The sequence below is a fragment of the Stegostoma tigrinum genome, chromosome 32 (assembly GCF_030684315.1).
Source record: "Stegostoma tigrinum isolate sSteTig4 chromosome 32, sSteTig4.hap1, whole genome shotgun sequence".
In the NCBI taxonomy this organism is placed as follows: domain Eukaryota; kingdom Metazoa; phylum Chordata; class Chondrichthyes; order Orectolobiformes; family Stegostomatidae; genus Stegostoma; species Stegostoma tigrinum.
The window spans coordinates 1,931,865-1,956,858 of NC_081385.1; the positions used below are offsets into that span (position 1 = coordinate 1,931,865).

General features: G+C 41.2%; 1 protein-coding gene across 3 annotated transcripts in view; it reads right to left on the bottom strand.

Annotated features, from left to right (window-relative positions):
• Positions 1–24,994, bottom strand: part of cbl (Cbl proto-oncogene, E3 ubiquitin protein ligase) — a 231,069-nt gene that overhangs the window by 160,076 nt on the left and 45,999 nt on the right. The window contains exon 1 of one of the 3 annotated variants that reach the window (XM_048562035.2): positions 14,433–14,516. The exons of the other annotated variants lie outside the window; for them this stretch is intronic. The gene's annotated coding sequence lies outside the window, so the exon portion shown is untranslated. Of the gene's footprint in view, positions 1–14,432; positions 14,517–24,994 lie in introns of those variants that run through there. 3 annotated transcript variants of the gene reach the window in all.

A 24,994-nucleotide genomic window follows, 5' to 3' on the forward strand; every position in this document is an offset into this window, starting at 1 on the left:
ATCCATTGTTTCCCCATCATCTATCCTGTTTGTTGCCTCCTCAAAAGAATATTACTAATTTTGTTAGCCATGATTTCACAATTCACAAATGATTTCACACTGACTCTGCATGGTCATATTATCAATTTCTAACAGTTCTGCTATTACATCCTCTAGACTTTAACATATATACACCATACATCCTGCTTTGGGCCTTGCTCAAGCTAAACTGCAGCATTTCCATCTGTGACTTTTAATAATTCTAAATGGTACAAAAGCCAGAGTGAACCCTGGCTTTTTAACACTCTGCCAGAAACTAATTAAATTACTTGTTGGGAATGTAAAGTGGAAAAACACAATGAAGTGCCAAAAAATTCAAGACAATCTCACCACTATAACTTTTAAAATTGTCAGAATGTAAACTCAGTACCAGGACACATTCTTACCCAAATAAAACAGTGGACAGGATAATCTACCAGCACATCTTCAGTTAGCACTGTTAGGCCGCAATATTAGCACAGGTACACTGGCCCATTATAATTCTTTCATGCACGACATTAAAAAATGCACTTTGTAAAGCTATGTAGTGGCTGTAGGTAGCATCATATATCAGGTGGATATCGCATGACCTTGCTACACTGATATGCTGTACAGTTATTAATGAACAAAGATTTAATCATTATTTCTTTTTCCAGTATACCACCTTCAGTGTGTTTTTGTCTAGAGATCAAATGGTGCAAATTTTATCTAGGTTCCGTACAAGTCTTTATCGTTGGTGAAAGAGACTTTGAAACTAATAATTACCATTAATTCAGAAAGCAGAATTAAATAAAATACTTGCAAATTAATTTACTGCTTCAGTTTGAACACTAGTGACAGCACAAACTAGAAGTACTAACTTCCAACTAATAGTATGTTTAACTTAAAGAAAGGTCTTAAAGCAACACACATTAAGACATAAGGAAAATGTACATTAAACCAGAAAGTGACAGAAGGCCTGATCTTGGACAAAGAAATCAGTTTTGAGGAAACAAAGACAACAAGGTGTACAGCTGGATGAACACAGCAAGCCAAGTAGCATCAGAGGAACAGGAAAGCTGACATTTCAGGTCTAGGCCCTTCAGTTTTGAGGAGTTTTTTTAAAGAGAAATTTAGCGTGCAGTTCTAAAGAACTGGACCAAAGCAGCACAAATCTGACATTAATGATGACATAAAGCTGGAATGAAGCAAAGAAGAGAGGCCAGAATTAAAGGAAGAGAGCCAGTGTGGGCCAATAAAATTCAAAGAGAAATTCTGAAGGACGAAGGTTTTTGAATGAGTTGTAGATAAATGCAAGGATTAGAATAAAATGCAGATGCACTTCAGTCATCTGTATTTCTTTCTGCTTTATTTTCAACTAGGCATGAAGACTATCAGATCTGAAAATCAGATAGTGTCCACTTCAGGAACTCAGTAACTTTGAATACTAAACCCATTAGACATTTCAATTCCCACTATAATAATTCCAACAGAGTGAACAAATATATGAATTCATGCTTTGGACTAGTCCCTTGAGTTGTATTAAAAGTACTCGCAACAGCATTTTAATTAGAATCTTTGCAATTAAGGAGGGAGGCGAAGATTTGAATGGAGCTGGATTTTAGTCAAATCTCAGGATTAAAGTGCCATATTCTAATCCATTAAGGAAATCAATCCCCTCAACAAACACAATTTAAACCAAAATATAAGGCGCATAACTTTCATATGAAAGAATACGTCAAATTGATTGTTTTTTTACTTCCACATCTGGAAAAAACAAATTTTCATAACTGACAAAATTAAAGCACTGCAAAGTATGGTACTTTATTAGTGTTTGTCAACAAAAATAGTCAATTTCTTCCAGAATAAAGGTCTTTAAGAAAAAGAATAAAGAAACCATAATTCAATCATACCTTTCAGAAAGGAGTGAATCCTGAAAATAAGTTTTATGGCTGCAGAGAAGATTCAGAAGTGTGGAAGAAGCTAAATCTTGCAGAGATTTGACAGGGTTTAGCAAGTGAAATGGTCTATTCCTATGCTGCAATCATTCTATGACAATCCACACAATACTTGAAAATGGGGCCTGACGATTATTTGGCAATTCAAGTAACAGCAAAAATCAGAAAGCATCCAGCAACTATTAGATATTCAAGAAGTTTTGCTGTTTCATATCAATTTTTAGTGAGGAAAGTATGCTGTCTTGGATACCAAATTTGAAACATTCCATGCTAACATCAGAAAACAATTTATTCCATCAGGATTTCCTCCTTTGATTGTTCTTATGCAGATGACTATATTATCTCCATGTTTGTAAGTAAAGAATTTTACAAGTATTCATAGCTACAACAATTCTAGAAAAGAACCACTTTTTGGCCTTGTGTCATAATTAAGTGCATTACAGTCTCTGTTCTGTAAACATACAAGCCACTAACTTTTGTTCAAAGTACTTTAATTTGCATTAACTAAAAGTTTCATTAACATTTCTCTATTGAAAACTGTAAAAATTCAATAAAGTAGCTATTTATATTTATTTACAGCCATTCTGTTGTCAATGTCCATAGCCTTTGCTACACCCCATGCACTCGACTACGACCACTTGTCCAAAAGGACTGAAATGAAAATCTGAACACCGCCATAGTGGAGGCCTCAGGAGGCAGCCAGGTAGGATAATCCATTTAGCAATTGTAGTTGAATGCAGTTCAAACGATGCCTACAATGTCTCCACATCAAGAATAATAAACTGTAAAATTAGAGAATGACAACTGGTCTCCCTCGACTGCAAATCGAAAAATAGAAATTAATCATTCACATCATCTTCAGCAACATATTTTCTTTGATCTACAAACATCAACTGAGGTTAGAGGGCTATCAACTCGGCGAAAGATGCACTAAAATCTACAAGAAACTTTCAAAGGCTAGGACAGCGCTAAGAAACTCTAAGCGTCTAGGACAGCCATTGCAGAGGTGCAGTTGGAAAAGGCCACTATCTAAGACTCTTCACCAATTAGAGACTCAGGTTTTTGTAATAGAAGAATTCCTTGGGTTGTATATTTGATGTCTAATGAATATGATTAAGCATTAAATGCATGCACATAGAAAGTGATTTGATTCATATCTCACGTAATGTCAATTCTGAACCATCATGTAATATAAATGATAAAAATATATTTCCCATAAATTTTAAGAATTAGGTTTATTTTGGGGAAAAAAACACATCAAATAATTCTGGTCCAACTCTTTCATTCACTGCTGGCCTGGACCACTGCAGAGGATGAGAACATTCACAAGAAATAGCAAAAGGGGCAAACCACCTGGCTCATGGGTCTGTTCTGCCATTTAATAAAAATCACAGTTGATCTGATTCTGCCTGTAACTCCTGATTCTTGCTTTTCCCTGCAAGCCTCAGCTCACTTATCAATCAAAAATCTATCCAACTCAGTCCTGAGCATATTCAATGGCCCAGCCTCCACGAGTCATTGACAGAATTCCAAACAAAAAGCCCTCACAAGAAATGCTTTTGCCGGTCTTAAATAGAGCACATTTTTAAACTGGCCCACAGTTCTAGATTACCATGAGAAGAAACATTGCTTCTCTGCATCCTGCCTACTAAGACCCTTTCTCGGCAGGCTGCTCTTTGGGGGATTGGTGTGGGCTCTGTGGGACAAATAGGCTGCTTACACACAGTATGGATTCTATGAAGAGGGTAACTCGAGAGAGGATAGGGCCCTTGAGGATCAAACAGGTTGTCTTTTCTCAGGAAGTGGGAGAGATATTAAGTTAATATTTTGCGTCAGTCTTTACTGTGGAGAAAGAAATAGAGGCTACAGAAGTCAGGAAATAAATATTAATGTTTTAAAAACAGTTCTTATTACTGAAAAAAGGGAAGTTCTGGAGATCTTAAAAGAGATAAAAGGTGGATAAATCTCCAGGACCCGATATATCCTGGAACATTGTGGGAGGTAAGGGAGGAAATTGGGGGATACCTCGCAGAAATATTTGCATTACCTATAATTACAGGTGAGCTGCGTGATGACTGGATAGTGGCTAATGCTGTGCCTTTGCTTAAGAAGGGTTGTGGTCTCACTTTGCTTGTGGGTAACTTGCTGGAGGTGATTTTAAACAATAGAATTTATGGACATTTAGAGAGGCAAAAATTGATTACAGATAGTCAGCATGGTTTTGTGCAAGAAAAATCATGTCTCACAAAATTGCTTGAGTTTGCGGATGAAGTTACCAAAAAGATTGATGAAGGCAGTGATAATGAAGCTGTTTTGTCAAGGTTCTGCATGGCAGACAAATTAGTAAAGATAGGTCACACGGAATTCAGGGTGAGCTTGCCAATTGGATACATAGTTAGCTGAACGTTAAGAGACAGACAGTGGTGGTAGAGGGCTGCTTTTCAGACTGGAGGCTTGTCACCAGTGGTGCTCCACAGGGATTGGTTCTGGGTCCTCTTATCCTTTTACATAAATGATTCAGATGAGAATATAGAAGGCACAGTTAGTAACTTTGCAGACAACGCCAAAACTGGTTGAACAGTAGACAATGAAGAACAATAGAATGCTAGAATGCTAGATGGAGCGCAACTTGGGTAAATGAGAGGTATTGCATTTTGGTATCATAGAAAAGGGCAGGCCTTATATAATTAATAATAGGGCCTTGGGTAGTCATAGTCATAGTCATAGAGATATACAACATGGAAACAGACCAACACATCCATGCCAACCAGATGTCCAAAATAAATCTAGTCCCATTTGCCAGCATTTGGCCCATATCCTTCTCACCCCTTCCTATTCATATACCCATCCAGACGCCTTTTAAATCTTGTAATTGTACCAGCCTCCACCACTTCCTCTGGCAGCTTTTTCCATACACGCACCATGCTCTGCACGAAAAAGTTACCCTTTAGATCCATTTTAAATCTTTCCCCTTTCACCTCAAAATTATGTGCTCGAGTTTTGGACTCCCTCCTCTGCAGGAAAAGTCTATTTATCCTTTCCGTGCCCCTCACAATTTTGTAATCCTCTGAGGTCACCCCTCAGCCCCCAACATTCCAGGAAAAATAACTCCAGCCTATACAGCCTCTGCCTATAGCTCAAGCCCGTCAACCTAGCAACATCCCTGTAAAACTTTTCTGAACCCTTTCAAGTTGAGTGACACGGTGGCTCAGTGGTTAGCACCACAGCCTCACAGCGCCAGGGATCTGGGTTTGATTCTAGCCTCGGGCGACTGTCTGTGCAGAGTTTACACATTCTCCCTGTGTCTGTGTGGGTTTCCTCTGTGTGCTCCGGTTTCCTCCCACAGTCCAAAGATGTGCAGGCTAGGTGGATCGGCCTTGCTAAATTGCTCATAGTGTTCAGGGGTGTGTGGGTTATAGGGGGATGGGTCTGGGTGGGATGCTCCAAGGGGTGGTGTGGGCTTGTTGGGCTGAAGGGCCTGTTCCCACACTGTAGGGAATCTGAAGTTTGATAGCATCCTTCCTATCAGCAAGGAGACCAGAACTTCATGAAGTTGCTGATATTCGCCTAACCAACGTCCTGTACAGCCACAATATGACCTACCGTACCGACTCCTACGTTCAATGCACTGACGGCAATCACACCAACATATTCTTCACTATCTTACTACCTGCAACTCCACTTTCAAGGAACTAAGAACCTGCACTCCAAGGTTTCTTTGTTCAACAACACTGCCCAGGACCTTACCATTAAGTGTAAGTCCCATCCTGATTTGTCTTTGCAAAATGCAGCACTTCACACTTATCCAAATTAAACTCCACTTGTCACTCCTCGGCCCATTGGCCCATCTAATCAAAATCCCATGTACTCCGAGGTAACCTCCTTCGCTGTCCACTATACTTCTAATTTTGGTTATTATCTACAAATTGACTAAACACATCTCCTACAAAATAATTTATATAAATGATGAAAAGCAGCGGACCCAGCACTGATCCTGTGGCACACCACTGGTCACAGGTCTCCAGTCTGAAAAGCAACCTTTCATCACCATCTATCTTCAAGACTACTGTATTCAAAAGGTTAGTTCGCCCTCTATTCCATGTGATCTAACCTTGCTAACGAGTCTACCACGAGGAACGTTATCAAATGCCTTGCTGAAGTCCATATAGATCACACCCACCACTCTGCTTTCATCAAGCCTCATTGTGTCTTTTGAAGAAATAATAATCAAGTTGGTGAAACGTGACTTCCCACACAGAAAGCCATATTGACTACCTTTAATCAGTCCCTGCATTTCCAAATACATGTAAATCCTGTCCCTCAGGATTCCCTTCAACCACAAATGTCATGCATGCCAGTCTACAGTCCCCTGACTCTTCCTTATCACCTTTCTTAAATTGTGGCACCACATTAGCCAGCAGCGAGTCTTCTGGCAACTTGCCTGTGGCAATTGAAGAAGGATATATCTCAGCAAGGGGCCCAGCAATCTCTTCTCTTGCTTCCCACAGAGGTCTAGGGTACATCTGATCAGGTCCCAGGAATTTATCCATTTTTATGCATTTTAAGATGTCCAGCACCTCCTCTTCTGTAATATGGATGTTTTTCAAGATGTTGCTTTTGTTACCATAAGACCATAAGACATAGGAGTGGAAGTAAGGCCATTCGGCCCATTACCACTCCGCCATTTAAATCAAGGCTGATGGGCATTTCAACACCACTTCCCTGCACTCTCCCTGTAGCCCTTGATTCCTTTTGAGATCAAGAATTTGTCGATCTCTGCCTTGAAGGCATCTTGTTACCTTTTTGTCCTTAATGAATTTGTAGAATCCCTTTGAATGGGGCGGCACGGTGGCTCGGTGATTAGCACTGCAGCCTCACAGCACCAGGGACCCAGGTTCAACTCCAACCTCGGGCGACTGTCTGTGTGGAGTTTGCACATTCTCCCTGTGTCTGCGTGGGTTTCCTCCGGGTGCTCCAGTTTCCTCCCACAGCCCAAAGATGTGCAGGCTAGGTGGATCGGCCATGCTAAATTGCCCATAGTGTTCAGGGGTGAGTGGGTTACAGGGAATGGGTCTGGGTGGGATTCTTCAAGGGGCAGTGTGGACTTGTTGGGCCAAAGGGCCTGTTTCCACACTGTAGGGAATCTAGTCTAAATCTTGTCTCCATAACCTTCTTTGCCAAAGCTATCTCATGTGCCTTTTCTGCCCTCTTGATTTCCCTCTTTAGTATGCTCCTAAATTGCTTTTATACTCATCCAGAGGTTTATAATCTCTGTTGTCTATATCTGACATGTGCTTCCATCTTATTCTTGACCAAAACATTAATTTCTCTAGTCATCCAGCATTCCCTACACCTACCAGCTTTGCCCTTCACCCTAACAGGGAAATACTGTCTCTAGGCTCCCGTTATCTCATTTCTGAAGGATTCCCATTTTCCAGCCTTCTGCAAACATTCGCCCCCCACCCCCCCACCCCCGACCCCCCAGTCAACTTTTGAAAGTTCTGGCCAGATTCCATCAAAATTGACCTTCCTCCATCTGAGCCCTTAATACTATGGCAATCCCAGTCTATGCTTGGAAAGTTAAGATCCTCTACCATAACCACCCTATTATTCTTCTCTATGATTTTTACTCTTGACTTGAAGCAAACTATTTTCATACTACAGTAAAAATACAAAAAAAAAATTGGCTTAACTGGAGCCTATCGAAATGCTTAACAGAACATATACAAACTGTTACTAATTACTAATTGAACATAAAAGCAGGGATGTACAACTGAGTCTTTACAAAGGTCTGATCAGGCCACATTTGGAGTATTGCATGCAGTTTTGGGCCCCATATCTCAGGAAGGACATACTGGTCCTGGAGCAGGTTCAGAGGAGGTTCACGAGAATGGTCCCAGGAATGGAAAGCTTACAATATAGGAACAGTTGAGGATTCTGGGACTATACTCATTAGAGTTTAGAAGGATGAAGGGGAATCTAATTGAAACTTACAGAACACTGAATGGCCTGGGCAAAGTGGCTGTTGGGAAGATGCTTCCATTGGTAGGAGAGTCTAGGACCCAGGGGCACAGAGGGAAGCCAGGACAGCAAAAAGGGGACATGAGATAACTTTGGCAAAGAAGGTTAAGGAGAATTCAAAGAGATTCTACAAATACATTAAAGGACAAAACAGTAACAAAAGCAACATCTTGAAAAATGTCCACATTACAAAGAGGTGGTGTTGGACATCTTAAAATGCATAAAAATAGATAAATTCCTGGAACCTAATCAGGTGTACCCTAGACCTCTGAGAAGCAAGGGAAGAGATTGCTGGGCCCCTTGCTGAGTAAAGGAAAGACCTTTTAGAATGGAGATAAGGAGAAACTTCTTCAGCCAAAGGGTGGTGAATCTATGGAATTCACTACCACAGAAGGCTGTGGAGGCCAGGTCATTGAGTACATTTAAAACTGAGAGAGATAGGTTCTTGATTATCAAAGAAATCAAGGGTTACAGGGAGAAAGCAAGTGAATGGAGTTGAGGAACTTATCAACCATGATTGAATGGTGGAGCAGACTCAATGGGCTTAATGGTCTAATTTCTGCTCCTATGTCTTATGATCTGATCGTCTAACTGTTCCAACACAGTAACATACTATAAACACATCCTTGGCAAGGATAAATTCAGTAAAATAGATTGTTTGTGTCACATTCAATTCTAGCAGCAGGAAGAGAATCCCAGCTTTTGACTGGAACAGAAACAGGAATAAGAGCTTCTACAGCTAGCTTCAAGACTCCAGCATGGCAGAAGACTAAAATTAAAAACCCTGGTCCTGTGGAAGCTTGACCCCACCCAAAGTGAATGATTTCACATTTATCTACATGGAATTCCACCTGTCAAACCTTCACCCATTCACTTAAACTATCTATATCTCTCAGCAAACTTCCACAGTCCTCTACACACTTTGCTCTACCCCTATCACAGTGTCATCCGCAAACTTTGACACACTACACATGGTCCCCAACTCCAAATCGTCTATGTAAATTGTAAACAATTGCAGTTCCAGTACTGATCTGAGGCTCACCACTAGTTACTATACGCCAACCAGAGAAACTCTTATTTTTCCCCACTTTTTGCTTCGTTAGTTAACCAATCCTCAAGCCATGCTGATACAGGTGCATGGCATTACAGGCAATGTATCTTATCCAGTAAGCTTTTGTGCGGCTCCTTGTTGAATGCCTTCGGAAATCCAGATACACCATATCTACTGGGGTCCCCATCATCTACAATGATCATAATGTCTTCGCAAAATTGTAGCAAATTAGTCAAGGATAACCTGCCTTTCATGAACCCATGCTGCATCCCAATGGGGCAATTTTCTACCTACGTCCTGCTATTTCGTCCTTGATGATAGATTTGAGGACTTTCCCCACAACAGAAATTAAGCTAGCCAGCCTGTAATTCCCAATCTTTTGTCTACCTCCTTCTTTGAGCAGTGGCCTCACATTGGCTGTTTTCCAATCTACTGGAACTGTCCCCAAGTCCAGCAAATTTTGGAAAATTACGACTGCGCTTGCTACTATTCCCACCATCTCTCTTAGTAGCCTGGGATGTATTCCAGGAGACTTGTCTACCTTTAGCCTCATTGGCAAGGGTACAAAATGTACTCTTGATGGGGGATTTCAATGTCCACCATCAACAGTAGCTTTGTAGCTTAGCAACAGTGCTTCTGATCTTGGTCAGGTCCTACAGGACATAGCTACTAGGCTGGGTGGGCAGCAGGTGGGGAGGGAACCAATAAGGAAAAACATATTTGATCTCATTCTTACCAATCCACCAGCTGCAGATGCATCTGTCCATGACAGCATTGATAAGAATGACCACTACACAATCCTTGTGGAGACAAAGGCCCGCCTTGTCATGGACAATAAACTCCATCGTGTTGTGTGGCACAATCAACGTGCTAAATGGGGCAGGCATCAAATAGATCTAGCAACAGAACTGTACTCAAGCGCAATCTGCAACCTCATGGCCTGGCATATCCTCCACTCAACTATTACCATCAAGCAACGGGGGTCAACGTTAATTAAATGGAGATTGCAGCATACAGAAAAATGAAGTGTCAACCTGGTGAAGCTACCAAACAGAACTACTTGTAAACAAACAGTATAAGCAGCAAGGCACAGGTATAGCCTAGCAATCCCACAGCCAAAAGGTCAGATCTAAGCTCTGCAGTCCTGCCACATCCAGTTGTGAATGGTGATGGTGAATGATTAACCAACTCACTAGAGGTGGTGGTGGCTCCACAAATAACCCCATCCTCAAAAGATCAGTGCAAAAGATATGACTGTAACATTAGCAATCGTCAGTCACAAGTGCCAAGTGGATGATCCATCTCAGTCTCCTCGAGGTGGTCCCCAGCATTAGAGATGCCAATCTTCAATCAATTCAATTCACTCCATGTGATATCAAGAAACAGTCAGAGGCATTGTATACTGCAAAGGATGTGGGCCCTGACAATATTCCACCAAAAGTACTGCTGATTTGCACTCCAGATCTCCAGTTCCTTGGCCAAGCTCTTCAACACAGTTACAACACTGGCATCTACCCAATATGAAAAGTTGCCCAGGTATTCTAAAAGCAGGACAAATCCAACCCGGCCAATTACCATCCCACCCATTTATGTTCGATGATCAGTAAAGTGATGGAAGGTGTCATCAACAGAGCGATCAAGCAGCAGCTGCTCAGTGGCACGCAGTTTGGGCTCTGCCAGGGCCACTCAGCTCTTGATTCTATTACAGCCTTGGTTCAATCATGGACAAAAGACTTAAATACCATGGGTGAGTTAAGAGTGGCTGCTCTTGACTTCAAAGCAGCATTTGACAGAATGTGACATCAAGGAGCCCTACCAAAACTGGGAGCAATGGGAATCGGGGAAAAATTCTCCCCTGGTTGAAGTCGTATCGGGCACATAGGAAGGTAGTTACAGTTGCTGGAGGTTAGTCATCTCAGCTTCAGAACATCTTTACAGGAGTCCCTCAGTGTAGCAGCCTTGGGCCAACCATCTTCACCTGCTTCATTAATGACCTTCCTCCATCCTAAGCAATGTTTGCCGATAGGTGTGCAAGGTTCAGCACTATTCACCACTCCTCTTGATGCTGAAGAATTCCAAGTCCAAACATTACAAGATCTGTACAAAATCCAAGCTTGGGCCAACAAACGGCAAGTACATTTGCGCCACACAAATGCCAGGCAATGATCATCTCACCACTGCCCACGGCATTCAATAGTGTTACCATCACTGAATTCACCCACTACCAACATCCTGGGGGTTACTACTGACCTGAAACTCAACTGAACTCACCAAATAAACAGAGTGGCTACAACTGGAGGTCAGAGGTTAGGAATACTGCGGCAATTTACTCACTTCTCACTTCCCAAATCCTTTCCACCATCTACAAGGCACCAGTCAAGAGTGTGATGGAATACATGAGCTCTATGCCCAGGCCTAAGGGGAAAGAGCACCAAAGCAGGGAGAATGGCAAGGAATCATAAAATAATACAGAACAGAAAGAGGACATTTCGCACACTATGGTGGCTCTTTGAAAGAGCTTTCCAATTACCTCTACTTTCCTATCTTCTCCCCAGTGCCCTGTTAAATCCATATCCAATTCCCTTTTGAAAAATTGAATTGTTGAATCTGTTTCCACAATATTTTCAGGCAGTACATTCCACAGCATGACTCACTACGTAACGTTCACTTTCATAATACCTTTCTTTAGCCAGTGATGTTAAATCTGTTCCCTCAGATTGCTGAAACTCCTGCCACTTTTCTAGCAAAACCCTTTGTGACAATTCATGACAGCATCAATGTTATAGCTCCTGTCAATTTCTTCTTCTCCAAGCAGGAGAAATGTAGCAGAGATAACAGGAACTGCAGATGCTGGAGAATCTGAGATAACAAGGCAGTTTCTGAAGAATGTAGTTTCTCTAATCTCTGAAAAGTACCTTAAGTCATGCATCAACAATACAATCCAGGAAACCTCTTCTGTACTCCAAACCAAAGCCTTGGCATCCTTCTTCAAGTCTGTTGTACAGCGAAAACGAGACATTCATTCAAAGGGTAGGAGGGGTCTGGAATTCATTGTCTGAAAACAGAGGCTGAAATCCTCAACTCACTTAAAAAACACCTGGAAGCATTGAGATATATGGGTCAAAGGAAGGTCTAAGAACATAGGCTACAGCTCTGCCATGATCTTGTTAAATAGTGAAGCAAGCTCGAAGGGCTGAATGACCTAGTCCAATGATATGTAGTTTTATTCTCATAACCTCCATGGATACAGACTAAGTACTGGAAAGTACAGTTAGATTGGTATCAACTGCAGCAGGCGCAATGTGGCATACTCTGTGACATTTCTAAATTTCTTAAAAGGATCAAGGTGCAGTGACATAGGGAGAGAATGAGGGTGGCAGCAGGGGAATTACTCCTTAGAAGGTCCATCACAGACACAATGGGTCAAATCACCTATTGAACTATAATAATTCAATTATTCTATTTGAACACTAAAGTTTAGCATAACTTCTCACTTTTGTAATCGAGCTCTGTATACAAAGCCAAAGATTCCATTTTCAGAAAGAAACAGCCTTGTCAATTTGCCATCTTCAAACAGCTGAGAGCATTCCCCTAAAAGTATGCTGCACTTTAGGTTGTCATTCCTTATGTTTTCAACCAAAGTAAATCACTTGACAGTTAACTTTCATACTTTGATGCCGTAAGCCTAAGGTGTTAAATTTACAATTGTCCACTGAGTATTCAATCTTCCACCCCGTCCAGGTCTTCCTTTAGCATTTTACTATCCTGCTCATTGTCTCTAACTTTGATATTTTGCCAGACATACAAAAGTCCAGGTAACTGAGATTGCTGGCCGAGCTGATTTGTTTTTGTTCAGACGTTCGTCACCATGCTAGGTGACATCAGTGGAGCCTCCAATGAAGCGACGTCGTTCTACTCCACTTGGAATTTGTACTGTTTGGTCCGCTATGCTGAGTACTGTCATTTCCTGTTTTGATCTACATGGGTTGATATGTGGGGTCCAATTCTATGTTTGTTGATTGAAGTATGGGTGGAGAACCATACCTCTAGGAATTCCCGTGCGTGTCTGCGTTTGGCTTGAGCTACCATGGCTACTTTGTTGCAGTTGAACTGATGGCCTTCATTGTCTGAATGTACAGATATACTCTTCTTAATATCTGTACATTCAGACAACGAAGGCCATCAGTTTAACTGGGACAAAAGTAACCATAGTAGCTCAAGCCAAAACATAGACATGCACGGGAATTCCTAGAGGCATGGTTCTCCATCCATACTTCAATCAACAAACATAGAATTGGACCCCACATATCAACCCATGTAGATCAAAACAGGAAATGACAGTACTCAGCATAGCGGACCAGAGAGTATAAATTCCAAGCGGAGTAGAACAACATTGCTTCATTGCAGACTCCATTGATGATGTCACCTAGCATGGTGACAAAACTTCTGAAAAGAAAAACAAGCCAGCTTGGCAAGCAAGTCAACAACCTCACTTATAACCAGAGCAACAAATCTTTGCCAATACTTTAAAGTCCAGGTAACTAAAAAAAGCAGTGATTCTAATATCAACTCTGTGAGGAAACCACTGCACGCTTTCCCAGTGTAAAACAACCATTCACCATACTTCTCTGCAATTCTTGTCTTAGCCAATTTTATATCTACACTGGCGCTGTTTCTTTAATCCAAATATCCAAAATGCATCACAATTCAAGCAACATAATCTTTTGAACTGCAGTTTAAGCTTAGTAAGCTAGAAGCATCAGTTGGGAGTTTTGACAAGAATGAAAAACTGCGCAAGAGCAAAAGGAAATGAGGAAGGAAGTAAGACTGCAATGAAGCCACAAGTGTTATTACACTGTGCAGCATCTATCAGCATAAAACAGCAGTATAAGCCTTTCCAAGAAGTGCTGTTAAAAATGCTGATAACACAAGTCACACCCACAGGCATTTTTTTTGCATATTTTTCTACAAAACATTGGCATCATCAGTCCAAACAGTCTTAACTATTTATGTATTATGAGATATGTAGCATTTAAAATTAAAGGCAGCACACTCCTGTTTTTACTCCAGTTTAAGTTGGTAGTTGGGTATAAATTTACCAAAGGGTGCTTCAGCAGTAATTTTCAACAGGAAGCACCTAGCAAGTCAAAAAACATATACAAGACATTAAATAGATTAACAAATCAATACTGTGAAATCCTTATGTTTAGGCCAATCAAATGAGAAACAAGTTCAACCCAAAATGCATCATTGGTAAAACCTCAAATATATAATCGCAGTTAGAGAGACGTCTGGAAACCAATGACCAGACAAGATGCCACTTGACATTTCTGTGCCATCAATTTGAAAATTTCACAATTGAACTTAGAAATAAGAGATTCAACAGTTTTTGAAGAATGTTGTACCTTATAGGAAATACATTTCCTGGGCATTTCCATTATGAGCAATCTTTGCTTTGAGGGAGATTGCGTGCAGCAAGCACACAACATGCATGAAGAACAGCATAGACAAGTTGAACTGAAGAACCTGCTTCTATGACGTAAGTTTAACATTTCCCCTGATAACAGTTTGTTTTGTTCTGGCCCACAGATATTCCAAAAATTAACAAATTAAGGAAATTGTCTTATCAAAATGGATATCCGATAGGAAGGTTCGGGCAGGAGCAGAGAACGACTGATATAGGACTATCACAAATCAGACACATGAGAAGAGCAGCAATGTAGAACAATCTCACGAGTCTAGGAAGTAAACTTTACAAACTGCCAAAGAACATAAAAGAAAAGGAAAGAACTGATTCCTGAAAAAATTTATTTTCTTATCAAGATCACTGCGTGCTACATGAAATGCAAATATTTCGGCTGGATGCACGTCTGTTGGGTTACTCATAGCAACATATACAAGGAATGTCTATCACCTATTTTGCAGATCTGGATAAGCAATCTACAATCACTCACTCATTAATGTGTAAAACAATGAAGTTTATCAAAGGCAAAACACAGGAAGGGGCTATTTGATAGAAAACTACATTTTGATAACCACAGTTCATGCTTGATTTGCTCATTCCAGGATTCCCTCCTGAAGGGAAAATATATCTGCATTGCAGCAGTGCACTAAAGATTCACTAGGTTCAGGATCACAGAACTGTTACAGTTGCAGAAGGATACTATTCAGTCCAACGTGACAGCACTGGTTCTCAAAATAATCGATTTACTTAGTGTTATTCATCTACCTTTATTCTGTAACTGCACATTGTCTTTTTGCAAAAAGACAATCTAATTTCCTTCTAGATACCTTGGATTGAAAATCCACCATCACACACTCAGGCTGTACTTTCAAGACCCTGACCACTCACTGCATGAAAAAATTCTTCCTCATATAACTTCTTTTTTTTTAAACTAATAAAGGTTTAAACTTTGAGATAAGAAGGTAGGTCAACAGTAAGAGGTGAGCAAATTTGATCTACATTCTTTGGAATTTAGAAGGATGCCAGGTGATCTCATCGCAAATTTCACAATGAAAATGTTTGTTAAGGTAGATACATTATTTTCCCTTGGCTGGAGAATTAGAATAAGGGAGAATGGTTCAGAATAAGGAGATGATCATTTAGAAATAAGATGAGGATAAATTTCTTCATTAAAAGGGCTGTGAATATTTGGAATTCTAGTAGGTAGTTGGTAATGGATGCACCATCACTGAACACATTAAAGGCAGAGACAGATTTTGGTCCATGTAAAGGATTTAGGAAGAAGCTGGGAAAGACTATTGGTGGAACACGTTCAATGGGAAATATAGTCTACTTTTGTTCCTATTTATTATATTCATATGAACTACAGGACATTGAGAAATATTTCACCGAAGTTTATTATCCGCAAGAGAATTCCCTCATCACTATTCTTCTCTTCTTTCCTTCTCTTCCTTGCTGCTAACAAACAACCTAATTGTCAGTGCTTTAGGCCAAGCCAAATTTTTCTCCACCATAATGTCAGCAGACATTCACTGATGATTGCACAGTGTTCAGTACTAAAATGGAGAAAAATTCACCTGTTGACTAATGTCCTTTAGGGTAGGGAATCTATAGACCACATGGCCTATGCTGTGGTCTGGAGTGACACAATGTGGTTGATTCTCAAGTGTCCTCTAAAATGATCCAGCAAGTCACTCATTACAATGACAAATAGGGACAGACAAATGCTGGCCTTGCCAGTGACACCCACATCCCAGGGAATAAAGGAAGGTTTAATTTCTAAATCCTCAGTTACTGGAGTAAATTGTGCCTATACGTGGACTGAACTGGACAATCAGGCTTCAGCTGTTCGAGTTAAGCAGTATTTGTGTCACAAGTGTCAGCCAATGACTGTCAATGCAGAATTTAACCATCTTGCCTTGACACACAAACTGATTACAAACAAGGCCTCACACCTCGCATGCATTGTCTAACCTAAAATGTCACCTCTTCTTTACACTGAAAGCTTTTAGTTCTCTTAGGGCAGTGAATTTAAAGGAATTCAGGGATTTAAATACACATATTAAATCAATTAAAACCTTCTAACTGATTGAAGATTTAACGGCATCCTAGGTTTGTTTAATACATCATCAGTGGTGTGACCCTTTGATCTTGTACTTAGAAATTTTGTGTCTGATACCACTTCACTAACAGCTGAAGGAGGAGCAAGGCTCAAAAAGCTTCTGATTTCAAATAAACCTGTTGGACTACAACTGGTGTTGTGTGATTTCTGACCTTGACATACAAAGACATCCATCATCTCTCACAATGAACATTTTAATTACCATTTACCATTATTAGAAATTTAACCAGTCAAATCTTTTCCATACTGATCAGAGGCTGGGAATTCTGCCCAAGTAATTTTCCTTCTGATTTTACAAAGGTGTTGAACAATTTCTATGATACAAATCAAAAGTGTGATGGAACACCGTATATTTATTTTTGAATATGCACTTTCAACATTACTCAAGAAGCCTGGTATCATAGACAAAGTAATCCACTTATTTGCCACCCCAGTCACCACTGTAACCCATTCATTTGGCACTCCCTGGCTTATACATACAATTAAAGGTTTAAAAAAAATGCACTTAGAATTTTCCAAGGCTCCTTTGACAGCATATTCAGATTTGTAAACTCTGTGACCGAGAAAGAACAAGGCAGTGCTGCAACATCTGCAAGGTCCCTTTCAAGTCATACCCATGGCTGGCTATATATCCCTGTTCCTCACCTTTGATGGGTTAACATAGTGGAATGCATTCCTTAACAATACTGAGAGTATAACAGATATGTTTTCAGTCAAACTGAGCAAATGAAGAACAATGCTGAAGTTCAACTCAATTTCACAACTGAACTAAACAGTAACAATGATAAAGGTAAGTACTGCAAAAACAAGATGCACTCGAAAGAGGAGAATGGTTCTAAGAGTGGATTACAATTTATCATTTTGGCTTTACCCAATTTTTCCTTCTTTCTCTCTCCAAGGTTTTACATCAGTACCGAATCTCTTGCAGTTTATGGTATATATTGATGATATAGGGTTGAATATAGGGACACAAATTAAGACGTCCCAAAAATTGACCCCGTGGTTGATCATAGAGGTCACAGAGAAAGGCTCTTTAGCCCATCAAGTCTGCCCAGTTCAAAAACAACCGCCTAACTATTCAGATCCCATTTTCCAGCATTTGAACCATAGCCTTAGACATCTTGGGGCGGCACGGTGGCTCAGTGGTTAGCACTGCAGCCTCACAGTGCCATGGACCTGGGTTCGATTCCAGCCTCGGGCGACTGTCTGTGTGAAGTTTGCACATTCTCCCAGTGTCTGTGTGGGTTTCCTCCGGGTGCTCCGGTTTCCCCCCAATCCAAAGATGTGCAGGCTAGGTGGATTGGCCATGCTAAATTGCCCATAGTGTTCAGGGGTGCATGGGTTATAGGGGGATGGGGGGGGAAATGGGTCTGGGTGGGATGCTCCAAGGGGCGGTGTGGACTTGTTGGGCCGAAGGGCCCGTTTCCACTCTGTACGGAATCTAATCTAATCTCGGCATCACAAATGTACCACTAACTACTGCTTAAAATGTTATAAGGGCACCTGCTTCCATTACCCTTACAGGCAGTGAGTTCCAGATTCCCACCATCTTCAGTCGGAAAATAAATTTCTCACATTCCCTCTAAATCTCCTGGCCCTTACCTTAAATCTATGACATTTAGTCATTAATCCCTCTGTCATGTTTGCCTCTCAATCATATCCTCCTTAGTCTCCTCTGCTCCAAAATAAAACCCCAGTCCATCCAATTTCATTTCATAACTAAAACTCTCCATCTTAGGCAATGTCCTGGTAAATCTCCTCTGCACCTTCTCCAGCACAACCATATCCCTCTGACAATATGGACTCCAGAATTGTACACAATACTCTAGCTGTGAACTGATCGAATTTTGTCCAGTTTTAGCATAACCTCACTGCTTTTAAAATGTATGTCGCAGTTAATAAAGGCAATCCCATGTATCTTAACTTGTCTACCTGCCCCACTACAAGTGACTGATGGACACATACACCAAGGTCTCATGGTGCTTCTCAGGCTCCTACTATTCAACACATATTCCCTTATTTGTCTGTCCTACCCAAGGGCATCACCACACATTTAATCCGACTAAATGAGGGAAAGGCTGTAGATGTCATATACATGGACTTCAGTAAGGCGTTTGATAAGGTTCCCCATGGCAGGCTGATGGAGAAAGTTAAGTCACATGGGGTCCAGGGTGTGCTAGCTAGATGGATAGAGAATGGGCTGGGCAACAGGAGTCAGAGTAGTAGTAGAAGGGGGTTTCTCAAATTGGAGACCTGTGACTAGTGGTGTTCCACAAGGATCTGTGCTGGGACCACTGTTGTTTGTGACATACGTAAATGATTTGGAGGAAGGTGTAGGTAGTCTGATCAGCAAGTTTGCAGATGACACTAAGATTTGGTGGAGTACCAGATAGTGAAGGGGACTGCCAGAGATTACAGCAGAATATAGATAGACTGGAGAGTTGGGCAGATAAATGGCAGATGGAGTTTAATCTGGGCAAATGCATTTTGGAAGATCTAATTCAAGGGCGAACTATACTGTAAATGGAAAAGTCCCAGGGAAAATTGATGAACAGAGAGATCCGAGTGTTCAGGGCCATTGTTCCCTGAAGGTGGCAACACAGGTCAATAGGGTGGTCAAGGCGGCATCTGGCATGCTTTCCTTCATCGGACAGGGTACTGAGTACAAGAGTTAGCAGGTCATGTTACAGTTGTATAAGACTTTGGTTCGGCCACATTTAGAGTACTGTGTACAGTTCAGGTCGCCACGTTACCAAAAGGATGTGGACGCTTTAGAGAGGGTGCAGAGGAGGTTCACCAGGATGTTGCCTGGTATGGAGGGTGCTAGCTATGAAGAGAGATTGAGTAGATTAGGATTATTTTCATTAGAAAGACGGAGATTGAGGGGGGACCTGATTGAGGTCTACAAAATCATGAGGGGGAGAGACAGGGTGGACAGCAAGAAGCTTTTTCCCCCCCACAGAGTGGGGGACTCAATTACTAGGGGTCGTGAGTTCAAAGTGAGAGGAGGAAAGTTTAAGGGAGATATGCGTGGTAAGTTCTTTACAGAGGGCGGTGGGTGCCTGGAACACGTTGCCAGCGGAGGTGGTAGACACAGACGTGTTAGCGTCTTTTAAGATATATCTGGACAGGTACATGGATGGGCAGGAGCAAATGGACACAGACCCTTAGAAAATAGATGACAGGTTAGACAGAGGATCTCAATCAGTGCTGGCTTGGAGGGCCGAAGGGCCTGCTCACGTGCTGTAATTTTCTTTGTTCTATTTTCTTAAATTCCATTTGCCATTTTTCAGTCCATCTGACCAGCCAGTCCATCCTCTGCTCTAATCCTAGGTTATCCTCCACATAATTTACCACCTTACTAATTTTCCTACCAACTGCAAAGTTACTGATCAAGCCTCCTACATTCAAGTCTAAATTATTTACCAGTACACCACATCCAGCAAGGGCACTAACATTGATCCCTGTGGTACCCTACATGACAGCCACAAGAAAACACCCACTGACCAACACCCTCTGCTTCCTGCAGTCAATCATGAATCCAATTAGCCAATTTCCTTGGATCCCAGAGACCTTTGCTATCAGTCTCTCATATGAGACTTCACCAAAAACCTTGAAGTCCCCAGTATTGTTTCCAATATTTTCCCCACCACCAAGGTTAGGTTGAATGGCCTACAGGTGCCTGAGTTATTCATTGCTCCATTCTTGAATACCAGTCCCACATTTACTGTTCTCCAATCCTCTTCAGAAAGACAGGCCTGAGGGGAATTGAACATGATAGTTAGTTCCCGCCTATTAGTTAGTTCACTCAACAGCCTGGGATTCATTTCATATGGCCCTGGAGTCTTATCTAGTTCTATGTCTGCTAGACCACACAGAACCTCCTTTCTTGAAGTTTCTTGCCAATTTCTTGAAGTATATCACCATTCTTCTCCCTGATTTCTATACCCACATTGCATTCCTGTTCACTCATGACAGGGACAATGCTTTCATTTAGAACACTACCTACATCCACTGCTTCCATAAACAAATTAGCTGTGTGGTCCTTAATGAGCTCTATTCTTTCTTAACTACCCTTTTATCTGTAATATACTTGTAAAATAGCAGGATGGCCTTTATTTCATGTTATTATGGAAAGAAATATCCCTTGTTTGCTCTCCTGATTTCATTTTAAGTTTCCCTTTGCACTCCAGGACTTCTGCTGTTCCGAGTCCTCAATATCTGCCATAAGCCTTCCTTGCTCTCTTTATTCAATCCTGTTTGATTCCTTAACATCCAGGGTTCATCGGATATGTTGGTCCTACCCTTTATCTTTGGTCCCATCCTGTCCCAATTTCCTTCTTTATTGTATCAGAGCAGTGGGACACAGATGTATCTTAAAGTGTCTGCTCCCAGCCCACTCTGGCCAAATCATAACAGATCTTAATAAAATCAGCATTCCTCACATTTAGAACAGGAATTTCAGGCCCATCCTTCTCCCTTTCTATAATAATTTTGAATCCAATGGAGTCACGACTGCTGTCTGAGAAATTATTCCCAACGATTATGCAACCATTTTCCAGCTTCATTCCCAAAACTTAAGTCCAGTACTGCTCTGCCTCTAAGGCCTTAGACATACTGTCTTAAACACCAAACACCAAACCTTCGATCCAGTTAGTCAATATCAACCATGCTTTCAAACTAAACTCATCTCACTTGCTAGCATTTGGACCTATGCCTCCAAACCTTTCCTGTTCATGTACTTACCTGAATGTCTTTTAAACATATCCACCACTTACTCTGGTAGTGCATTCCACACACAAAGAACTCTGCGTTAAAAAAAGAGTTGCCTCTCATGGCCTTTTTAAAAAATTCTCACCTTAAAAAATGCCTCCTAGTTTCAAAATCCCCATCCTAGGGGAAAAAACCCTTGCTACTCACCTCACATATGCCCATTAGGATTTTCTAAACCTCTGTAGGTCACCCTTCAACTTCCTATGCTCCCATACAAAGAAGTCCCAGCCTTCTTTTATAACTCAAACCCTCCATTCCCAGCAACATCCTGGTAAACCTTTTCAGAACTTTGTCTAATTTAATATCCTTCCTAAAGCGAGCTGACCAGAATTGCGCACGCTACTCCAGAAGATGCCTCACCCCATCCTGCATAAACTTAACGTGACACCCCTACTCCTCTAATCAAAGGTCAGAGCAATGAAGACAAACGTTCTAACTACATTCTTAACCACCTTGTCTACACGTGACGCAAATGACTCAAAGAATTACGTACCTGAATCTCTAGGTCTTTATTCTACAATAATACCCAGGTCCCTATCATTAATCGCATAAGTCCTGCCCTTGTTTGCTTTACCAAAATGCAATATCTCTTATTTATCTAGATTAAACTCAATCTGCCACTCCTCAGCCCATTGAACCAATTGATCTTTGTAAACTTAGATAACCTTTCTCACTGTCCAACATACCACTAATTTTGGTGTCCATCTGTAAATTTACTAACAATGCCTCCTATTTTCTCATCCAAACAATTTGCAAATAACAAACAAAAAGTAGACCCATTTTAAAAATTCCACCTCCTCTGAAGTTTCATACTGTGGTAGGAAAGCTTAAATCCCCTACCACTGCAATATTACTTCTAGACATCTCAAAGTGAGGAAGAAAGCTGTAGAATACAGGAAGATATGAAATGGGCTGGTTCAATGGGTTCAAAAAATTGCAAATGGAATTCAGTCCTGTGTAAGGGCAAGGTCTTACAGCTGTACAACACGGAAACAGACCCTTTGGGTCCAACTCATCTAAAGCGACCAGATATCATGAATTAATCTATTCCCATTTGCCAGCATTTGGCCCATATCCCTCTAAACCCTTCCTATTCATATACCCATCCAGATGCCTTTTGAATGTTGTAACTGTAATGCCTCCACAACTTCCTCTGGCAAGTTGTTCCATACATGCACCACCCTCTGTGTGGAAAAAGTTGCCCCTTAGGTCCCTTTTAAATCTTTCTCCTCTCACCTTGATCCTATGCCCTCTAGTTTTGGATCTCCATTACCCTGGGGAAAATACCTTGGTTATTCACTCTATCCATGCTCTGATGATTTTAATAACCTCTAAGATCACTCCTCATCCTCCAACCCTCCAGAGAAAATCGTCCCAGCCTATTCAGCATCTCCCTATATCTCAACCCCTCCAACACTCAACGTCCTCATAAATCTTTTCCGAACCCTTTCAAGTTTCACAACATCCTTCTTAAAGCAGGGAGACCAGAACTGTAGTATTCCATAAATGGCCTCACCAACGTTCTGTACAGCCCTGAAAACTGCCCTCACCACCACCCTCTGTCTTCTACCTTTGAGCTAGTTCTGTATCCAAATAGCTAATTTTCCATCTATTCCTTGTGATCGAGACTCACCAACTTTAAGGGCATTTAGATGGTCATTGGATAAACATATGGATGATAATGGAATAGTGTGGGTAGATGGGCTTCAGATTGGTTTCACAAGTCGGCGCAACATCGAGGGCCGAAGGGCCTATACTGTGCTGTAATGCTCTATGTTCTCTCTGTTCTATCTAACCTTGACAGCCAGTCTACCATGAGGAACCTTGAATGTCCTGAAGTCCATACAGAGCACATGGAAGGGTCACCTGACCCAAAACATTAACTCTGATTTTTCTTCACAGATGCTGCCAGACCTGCTAAGCTTTTCCAGAAACTTGTTTTCTTTTTCTGACTTACAGCATTCACAGCTCTTTCAGTCTTTATTCCATATAAATTATGACCATCATATTCTGTCACCAATCCTTTGTTACTTCTTCAAAAAACTTAAGTCAGAGAGACAGGGTTTCCCGTGCACAAAGCGATGTTGACTATCCCTAATTAAGCCTTGCCTTTCCAAATACATGTAAATCCCCTTGAACAATTTATCCAACACCAACATCAGGCTCACCGGTCTATAGTTCCCTGGCTTTTCCTTACGATCTTTCTTGTGTCGTGGCACCATGTTAACCAACCTGCAGTCTTCCGGCACCTCACCTTTGGCTATGGATGATACAAATCTCCCAGCAAGGGGCCCAGCAATCACTTCCCTGGCTTCTTAGAGTTCTAGGGTACATCTGATCAGGTCTCAGGGATTTATCCACTTTTATGCATTTTAAGACATCCAGCACCACCTCCTCTGTAATATGGACATTTTTCAGGATGTCGCTATTTATTTCCACATGTTTTCTATCTTCCATATACTCCTCTATGGTAAACAGTGATGCAAAATACTCACTTAGTATCTCCCCCATCTCCTGTAATTCCACATATAGGCAGCCTTGCTGATCTTTACGGGATCCTGTTTTGTCCTTAATGTTTTTGTAGAATCCCTTTGGATTCTCCTTACCCTTCTGCGCCAAAACTATTTCATGTCTTCTTTTTGACCTCCTAATTTTCCTTTTGAGAATACTCATGCTGCCTTTACACTCTTCTAGGGATTCCCAATCTCTGTTGTCTCTACCTGACATATGCTTCCTTCTTATTCTTGACCAAAACATCAATTTCTCTAATCATCCAGCATTCCCTACAACTATCAGCTTTGCCCTTCACCCTAACAGGAACACAGTGTCTCTGGGCTCTCATGAGAAGACTTTTTGGAAGACTTCCCTTTTTCCAGCTGTCCCTTTACCTGCAAATGCTAACCCCTCTCCCCATGAACTTTTGAACGTTCTTGCCTAATACCAAAATTAGCCTCCCTTAAATTTAAAAATTTAACTTTTAGATCCAGTCTATCCTTTCCCATCAATATTTTAAAACTAATACAATTATGGTCACTGGCCCCAATGTGCTGCCCCATTGACACTTCAGTCACTTGCCCTGCCTCATTTCCCAAGAGGAGGTCAAGTTTTGCACCTTCTCTTGTAGGTACATCCACACACTGATCAGAAAGTTTTCTAGTACACACTTAAATTCCACTCCCTCTAAGCCCTTAATGCTATGCAAGTCCCAGTCTATATTTGGAAAATTACAGTCCCCCAGTGTTCTTACAGATAGCTGAGATTTCCTTATAAATTTGTTTCTCAATTTCCCGCTGACTATTGAGGGGGTCTATAGTACAATCTCAATAAGGTGATCATCCCTTTTCTATTTCTCAGTTTCACCCAAATAACTTACCTGGATGTATTCCCAAGAATGTCCTCCCTAAGTACAGCCGTAAATCTTATCCCTAATCAAGAATGTCACTCCTCCTCCTTTTTTGGCTCCCTATCTTTCCTATAGCATCTACACCCTGGAACATTAAGCTGTCAGTTCTGTCACCCCTAAGTCACATCTCTATAATCACTATGATACTCCAGTCACGTGTTCCCAACCATGCCCGGAGTTCATCTGCCTTACATGGCAATTCATT